Below are 8,617 nucleotides of genomic sequence, written 5' to 3' on the forward strand. Positions count from 1 at the left end.
ATGGGGGACTTTTGGGATAGCATTGGAAATGTAATTGAGGAAAATACGTAATAAAAAATATTAAAAATTAAAAAAAAAGAAGGTGTGTGCTGATTCTTTTTTTTTTTTCTTTGATGGCTGTTTCCCTCTGAAAGATTTTTAAGTTTTCTCTTTGGCTTTATGATCACATAGTTTTACTATGATGAATTTATGTATTTTCTTATCTAATTTCCTTGATAATATATACGGCATTTAACTTAAGAGCATATAACTTTAATTCTTAGAAAATTATGGTCATCATTTTAGAAATACCTTACTTCTTGGCTTATTTTTCCTCTGGTTTGAATTTTCTAGTGATATAGATTCCAGTAGGATCGATATTAATGTTTATTTTTCACATTGCTTAGATAAATATGAAATGTATATATTAGACATATGAACACACACAATTTATAGTTGTAACTATATAGTCATAACTCTGGAGTGATATATACATTTATGTGGCCTATTTACTCTATACGTCATGAGTCGATCAATTTATTTTATTTTATAATTTTTACATCTTGTTATTTTTATCTAAAGCTTATTCACTCTAGAGGTTACTATCTAGCTCAGCGGCTAACATGTTTGCAGGGGAAAGATATAAGTCTTTGTTACTTCTTTATGTATGCATTGCCTCAGGGTAGAATATTTTGGTGTTTGAGTCACTTAAGAGTTTCTTTAATTTGGAATAATTTAAAATAATAAATATGTTTCTATGGTTATAGGGCTTTGCAGCTATACTAGATTGAAAGAGAAAAAGAAAAGCACCTAGAGACAAGCTTATCTCCCAGGAGTAAGAAATGGTAGACATCTCTTAAAGGGGTCACAGCAACGTATGCATGCTTTTCAGTACAGAGAGCGAATGGTCTGGGCCCATCTAACATTGAGACAGTTGTCCAACGTATTTCAATACTCCCAGAGGAGCAGTACTTTTGGATAGCATATTTATTAATAACACCATTAAGGAAAAGCTAAGGACAGAATCTAAGTATTATGCTAATGTAGGTAGCATAGATATTTGCATAATGGGGTTTAGAAAGATTACCATAGAAATAGTTACATTAAATAAGAGATTTCATACTTTAAGAGGAAACCATCAATTATCTGAAAAGTTTGTCACCCGCTTTAGCTTATTCTTTCATGACTCTGGATAAATATATTGAAAAAAATTGCAGGTTGTTTGACATTATCTAAACATTTTAAATTAAGATGGTTTCCTATTAAGTTTGAACATGGTTAAAAAGATCCCTTTAAACTTAGGTTTTTATTGTCTAAAGGATGCCAAGTAATCTCTAAACCCAGACCTTGAAACAACAGCCATGAGACCGTGGGTAGCTGGTTGCTATGCTCACCTGGAGTAGGCTTGGTGATCTTAGACTGGCTTCTATGCCTGTCATCAGCTGTTGTATCAACCAGGTATTGGTTGGTCTTGAATGTTTGATGGTTCACTATTGCTGTCAAATTGTGAAGACAGACAAGGCCAGGTGAATCTCATCATTGAGTAGTGAATTAAGCTTGTTTTTACTAGTTTCTTGCATGAAAAAAGTTCCCATGGGAATTCATAAAAATACTGAGTTTTGTTAAATGTGATGGCACATGCCTTTAATCCCAGCACTTGGTAGGAAGGACAGGAAAAAAATCACAAGTTTGAGGCAACCTGGGATACTTAGTGAGGCTAGTTGGGGCTCCAAAGTGGGCTCAACTAACCAGACAACTGGCCACCTGCCCACTCACTCACCCACCCACCCACCTACCCAACCAGTCAACCAAAACTTAATATAACAAACAAATAATGACCAACCAACCAACCAACCAAACAAACAAAAAACCACCTCACTCCAGTTCCTATAAGGCCTAGACTTGGAACTGCCACATGGTCATATCTGACCTACTTTACTGGTCAAAATAAGTTATTGTACTAGTTGGTTTTGTGTCAATTTGACACAAACTAGAGTCATCACAGAGGAAGGAGCCTCAGTTGAGAAACTGCTTCCATGAGATCCAGTTGTAAAGCATTTTCTCAATTAGTGATTGGTGGGAGAGGAACCATGCCATTGTGGGTGGTGCCATCTTTAGGCTGGTGGTCCTAGGTTCTATAAGAAAGCAGCTGAGCAAGCCATAGGGAACAAGCCAGTATGTAGCTCACCTCCATGGCCTCTGCATTAGGACTGGCTTGCAGGTTTCTGCCGTCATTGCTTTTGATGATGAACTGTTATATGGAACGATTCATGAAACAAATCCTCCCCTCCCCAAGTTGCTTTCAGTCATGGTGTTTCACCATAACAATAGTTCCCCCAAAATAAGACAATGTGTTTTTCAAAAAGTAAACTTTGGATGAAGGTGACAGATCCTAGTAAGTACTTCCTTGCATACTGTAGAACTGAAACCCCAACCTGGTCACCAATCTATCAGCAAATATTTTCTAAGTAGTTATCATAGCCCAGATGACTTCATTGTGATTGGAGTAATACAGAGACTAAGGCTGAATTCCCTCAAGATGGTCTATTAGTAATATATGATATTCCATAAAAGAGGCCAGTAATAATAGTTACAAGAAGTAACAAACATTAAAAAAAAAATGAACCAGGACACTGCACAGAAACAGGCCTGGAGAGATGGCTCAGCACTTCAGAGCACTTGCGGCTCTTCCAGAAGACTAGTTTCCAGAGCCCTTGTTGGGTGCCTCACAACTGACTGTAATTCTAGCTCCAGGGAGATCTGACTTCTTGTGGCCTCCATGGGAACCTGTATTCATGTGGTGTGGACATGCGCATGTGCGTGTGAACACACACACACACACACACACACACACACACACACACACACACATCCTTAAAAAATGTTTGCCCTAAAATATTCAGTTATGCAAGATGCTTAAAAATATTAATATAGCTTTAATAATACGTTGGAAACTGATGAAGAAGGACATTCACTTTTTGTAACTTGGTCATCAAAGTATTTAAACTCTCAAAGGAAAGGGGTATTTTATGCTAGAATTCAGTTGCAAGCGGTCCCTAAATGAGTCTCACAGAGGTTTGAAAGAATTATTATGACTTCTAAACCAACTTCTCCAAATCTGTGTGAGCTAAGTGTAAGCGACACAGACAGTTTCCCACATCTTCAGGGCTCGAGTCTTTCCAATTGCTCACTGATAATAACAACAGTAACTCAATTGATGTGTTGACAGGAGAGCCAGCTAATAGAAACCATTGCCAAGTACCGTGGAAGTCCTAAGAGCTATGGAACTAGGTCAATAATGGACCTTGGCTTTCTCCCAGTGGCTCCTGAAAGGGAGAAGGAGTTTGATGACAGAGTGACCATTTAACCTGCTAATCAGGCATTGGCAGGATGCCTGGTGATAAATAGAAGGGGAAAATTTATAGGAGACAAAGATAGGAGAGGCAAAACTGATGAGATTCTCTGTTTCTAGAGAAGGATGCTGGTAGCATTTCGGGCAGGAGGAGTCTTCACTGTACAGGACTGTTGACTGTTTTCAGGGTACTAAGCATCACAGATGCTTTCAGAACTCCATGCTAGGACTCCATTTCTTCCAGACTCTGAAAACAGCTAGGGCCCCAAAGACAAATGCTGACTGATTCCCAAACTCAATGCCTCCTGTAGTTGAAAACTCACTGAAATGAGAGCTAAGAGCCCTTAGCAAGCAGTATTACCAGGGGTTTAGAGGGGGCAGAGTTTAACGATGCAGGGATGTGTTGAAGTGCAAGGTCTAATTAGAATGGCAGCCATGTTTTACTACTTGAGTGGATTTGAGCCAAGTCAATGCATTTTGCACAGGGCTGTTGTCATCTTACTCCTCCAAACATTTGCTTTCATCTCACTCTGGCTCCACCTAAAAGGCTCCAGTAACTGTTTATTGCTTCTAACTGCAAGTCACACTTGTTGGGTTGATATTTCCCTTCTCTCCAAAACTCATTCTGGAGCCCTCCTCTTCTATTTTCTTTTATGGACGTTTCTGGTTCCAGTTAGTAGAAACTGACAAAAGAACTTTGAATGTTCCAGAATGACCAAGATGGGAAATGAACTAATGTTGACCTGTTCACAGTTGAAAACTGCAGCAGCTTCACATGGGATCAACTCCAAGGCGTGGTCCTTTATGACTCTAATAGTGTGGTATTTATTAGCAGAAGCCCCAAAGTCCCAGTGACTGCTTCCCCTTTGTAGTTGTCTGACTCAGAATCACCTGTTCAATGGTTTTCTAACCACAGGCTCTTATTTGATCTACAGGCCTTTGTCCTGCACTCGAGTCTTTGCTTCACATGTTTTCCCTTCTACCTGGTCCTCTTAGTATAGTTTGTGATTTCTTGAAAACTGAACTACTGTAGTAGATCTATACATTGAGTGAAGATTTATTGCTATATGAAACTTGTCTACTTGGAGTCCCGAGGAGGTTTTTTTTTTTCAGTCCATATTATTTTACCATTATCTTAAAATGAAGAATATCTATAATATCACATATAAAAAGCATTATCTAAATCCAAGTGTTTTTGGGATTTTTAACTCAGAAATTGAGACTTGGCGTTCCATTCATATGACAGAAAACTTGGATTTATCCATTTGCTGCCTCTCCCTCCACTCCCTAACTTCTCTAACTAGTCCTCATATCTTGATGATCTAACCTGCTAAATAATTCTGAAATGTCTTCATTTCTCTTAACCCTACTGACAGGTCCTTAGTTCAGGTTCTTATAAACTTTCACCTGGATTATTACAAATCCAGATGATCACTGCTTGATCTCCATTATTTTTCTACAGCAGAAATTCTCTTAATTATACTTGAACTCAGAAGTTATCATCTTGCTCCCCTACTTATTCTTTCTTCTTTGATCCCAGGGTGAAACCAAAAGTATACAACAAAACCCAAAGTCTTTCCTTGGTCCAGCACTTGTTCATCTTCTTATTTCCTACATTCTCTCCTAACTCTGTTCCTGTATTGTCAAGTGTGAGGGCTCTAGGGAATGAGTCTTCTCTTTTCCCAATTCTTGCCATGATGCACATGTGTGTACATGTGCACATGGTGCACATGACAGACAAGAAGGCTGTTTTTGAAGAAGACTGTGTCATAGGGAGCCAGCTCATCAGCTACTGATTGAAATGTGTCAGAGGCAGATGTTGGGAGACTTTAGTCATTAATAGTCCAGCTAATATCACTGACTGTATGCTATATGCCACACAGAATTATAACTGTTCCCTGCAAGGTAACTCATTTAAATTTTACTGTTTTCTTTGTATAGATCAAGACATAAGGCACCGAGAAGTTAAGCTATATGAACAAGACCATCTTACTAAGAAATGTCTAGGTCAGGTGCAATTGTCAGCAGTCTGACTACAGAGTTCAGGTAAAGACTAACTTTCTTTTGGCAGCCATCACTCTTGTCTATTTGCTATGAGCTGTCATGGTTCAGAGTGAATGTTGCTCAGTCTTTTGAAGTCTCTAATGGCAGCTGGTGACAAGAAAAGATCAAGGGTATTATGCTTAGAGGAGAACCAAGGCCTTCTACCTGTTGGAGCTGCAGGAACCTGGACAGTTGAACAGCCAGAGGAATATAACCTTGATGGGGACCACCAAATAGCTGTGCTTTGCAGTAATCCAGAATTATTGGCTTGATGTCAGGATGCCATTATACTTTCTAGTCTCAGACACCATCAGAACAGGATTTCAGGAGGCTGGCAGAGAGACTTGTCAACCAGGAGAGGATGGACCAATCTAGTGAAAATCCTTAGAGTGGATGGGACAGATTGTGTTGGTACTGAATTCCAGTAGAGGTGGCTATGACTGAGCCTAAATACTAGGGACTGTGTGTGCTAGCAATTACGGTGTGTTAAGTTCAATTTTCTCATGGATCCTGTGAGTGATGGAATCTATCTCATTTTACTGATAAGTAAGTGGTCTTAGAAGTGTTAATATGCCCAAGTTGCAGCATTAGTAAATCTCTGAGCTGGGTTATGAACCCAGTTCTAATTGATTCCAAAGTCTGTTTTAACCTGCTACCTCTGCTGTATAAGATCTGCTAGTTTCTGAGTGTACACATTTTATGTGCATATGTGCAATAGAACTTCTGTTGGAATCACTGAGTGAGAAGAGGGTGAGATGGGGGTCTATCTAGTTGGTTGCATAATAGCAACATTTTGCAAGAATTTATGGGGGACATCAGAATCAAGCACACTCTAACAACAACAACAACAACAACAACAAAAAACTCCCACAAAGAGGCAGTGCACATTTTCTTTTACCCTGCACACCTACGTGTCCACACTAGGAACTCACCTCAAATTTTATCTTATTTCATTTGCAAACATTTACTCATTCATACAGAGTTCTAGTGGGCAGAAACTGAGATTACAGAGCCTGGTACACCCTCTGTTTGCCTGGAAGGAAGATCTGGGGCAGCAGTTGGATGCACAGCCAGTTGCAGGCATAGGGCCAGAGAGCAGATCTCTCCAAAGCCACTAAGACCAGGGATTGTCCTGCAGGCCAAAGGACACTTGCAGAGAACATTGTGGGGCCAGAGAATGATGAAGTGAAGGCATACTCTAGGTGCATTGTATTGGGGGTAGTGTCATGGTGGGTGGGGCATGGGGGGACTGCAAGATGGAATCCTGAGAGAATAGAGATATTTAACCTGGGGTTGAGATAAGGTACAGGAGTGGGGATGGGAGCAAGGGACAGAGTGAAGCATTAAGATGCCGCAGAAAGGGAATGCAAAGAGCTGTTTGAGTGTGGGGAGTGAGCAAAGCCTTTGGACGAGAAGAGCAAAAGCACTGCAGTTAAACCTGGGAATTGGAAGCAGGAACTCATTTTGGGTGAAAAGTACTTCAATTTTTAAATAGATCTATAATATCATATTGGATTTGGAAGAGTATTTTCAAAAGAACCGGTTGGAAATATTTCCATACCAGAGATTACCACATCCCTTGCCTTTTAGAGATACCATCATTTGGACCCTCCCCCCAGGACTTCCCAAACCAGAGATGAGCCTTCTGTTTCCAGTGATCTCACTGTCCCAGGATGATGGCAACCTCAAGATAATAAATCAGATAATTATCTCCATCCTTGCAATGACATTAATGGCGTTGAGGCTGGCAAAAATTCATCAGAGGCTGCTTTGCAAGTCCTCAGGGAGACTGGGGATAAAGGATTTGATTGTCAGAATCTGTCTTCACATCATCACGTTAGGGCTCTGTAATGATGGCTGAGGGCCACAGTGTCCCGCTGGAGGAAACAACTGTGGAGATGAAAAGGAGAGAGGTACCTCCATCCTAGCATGGTACCCCACCAAGCTTGTGTGGATAATCTGGCTCAGTAATTAGAAACACAGTGCAATAAATATTGAAAGAAGCCACTGTAAACATTTGAGAGGACAATGAAATTAGAAAATAATAAGCAGATGGGCTTTTATTCAAAGCAAATCATGCCAGATGGACTCAGTACCTCTTTTTTAAAGAAGTTCTTTTTTTTTTTTTTTTGATTAAAAGTACAAAGTTGGTAGATGAAGGGAAAATGGCATTCTTGATGCCATGTATTTGAAGATTGTTGAAACACTGGAGTTGTCCAAGAAGTCTGAATCGCAGAATTGGCTCAGAATGCCAGGAATCGAAGCATATACCTGACAAAAATGTTGGATAAATGATGTTAATTGGGCGATAAAATGTTCCAGAGCTCTGGGTTGACTCCCAGCCTCAGGAAGGGGCTCTTCCAAGAGAATATAGAACATTGAGACCCAAGGGACCTTAGAGCTTATAAGTTGCTGCCCTTACATTTAAGGATGAGAAAACTCCATCAGAAGAAGAAAGTGATTTCCTCAAGCTAGGGCTAGGACAAGGGCGACTGACAATTAGCCCTGCAGTGAGCCTGCTCTATCTCCTCTCCACACATCTTTCTGTTCCCTAGAGAATAATGTGGTCAAGTCCTATGTGAAAGGATGCTTGAGAGAGAAGTACAGTAACAAAGCCCAGGCACAAAGTGGAGTCCTCAGAAAGCTTTGTCATAGGCTGTATTCTGAGGTCTGTGTGCTGGGTCTGAGCTATGTCTAATGGTATTAGCTCATTTTTGCTGTGATGCACATATGGTTCCTTTGTAGGTGAGGGAATATGTGAAACCCAGGCAGACTCAGTGACTTGTCTGTTTGAACCATAGAGTCAGCATTCTGGCAGAGCTGAGATGCAAGCACAGGCCTTCTATATCCAGTCAGTCTCTACCTTACCCAAATTTTGATTCTGCTGAAAGTATGATGTACAGTTAGACGTCCTTGTACAGAAGGCTTTATCTACACGGGCTGGCTCCCTACTCAGCCTCCCATACTAACTTTTAGTTATGTTCTCCGAGGAACACTTATAATCTCTGGTTTCACTCATTCTTCTTGAAAACATGATCGTTTGCCCATTGTACTATGTGCCGAGAATCTTAATACTTAATACTTGTAGAGGCAAGAGAATCAGGAGTCTAAGGTAATCCTCAGCTTCACATACAGTTCAAAGTCAGCCTGAGCTATAAAACCAAACCAATCCAAACCAAACCAAACCAAACCAGACCAGACCAAACCAGACCAGACCAGACCAGACCAGACCAGACCAGACCA

Source organism: Mus caroli, chromosome 1, assembly GCF_900094665.2.
Source record: "Mus caroli chromosome 1, CAROLI_EIJ_v1.1, whole genome shotgun sequence".
Lineage (NCBI taxonomy): Eukaryota > Metazoa > Chordata > Mammalia > Rodentia > Muridae > Mus > Mus caroli.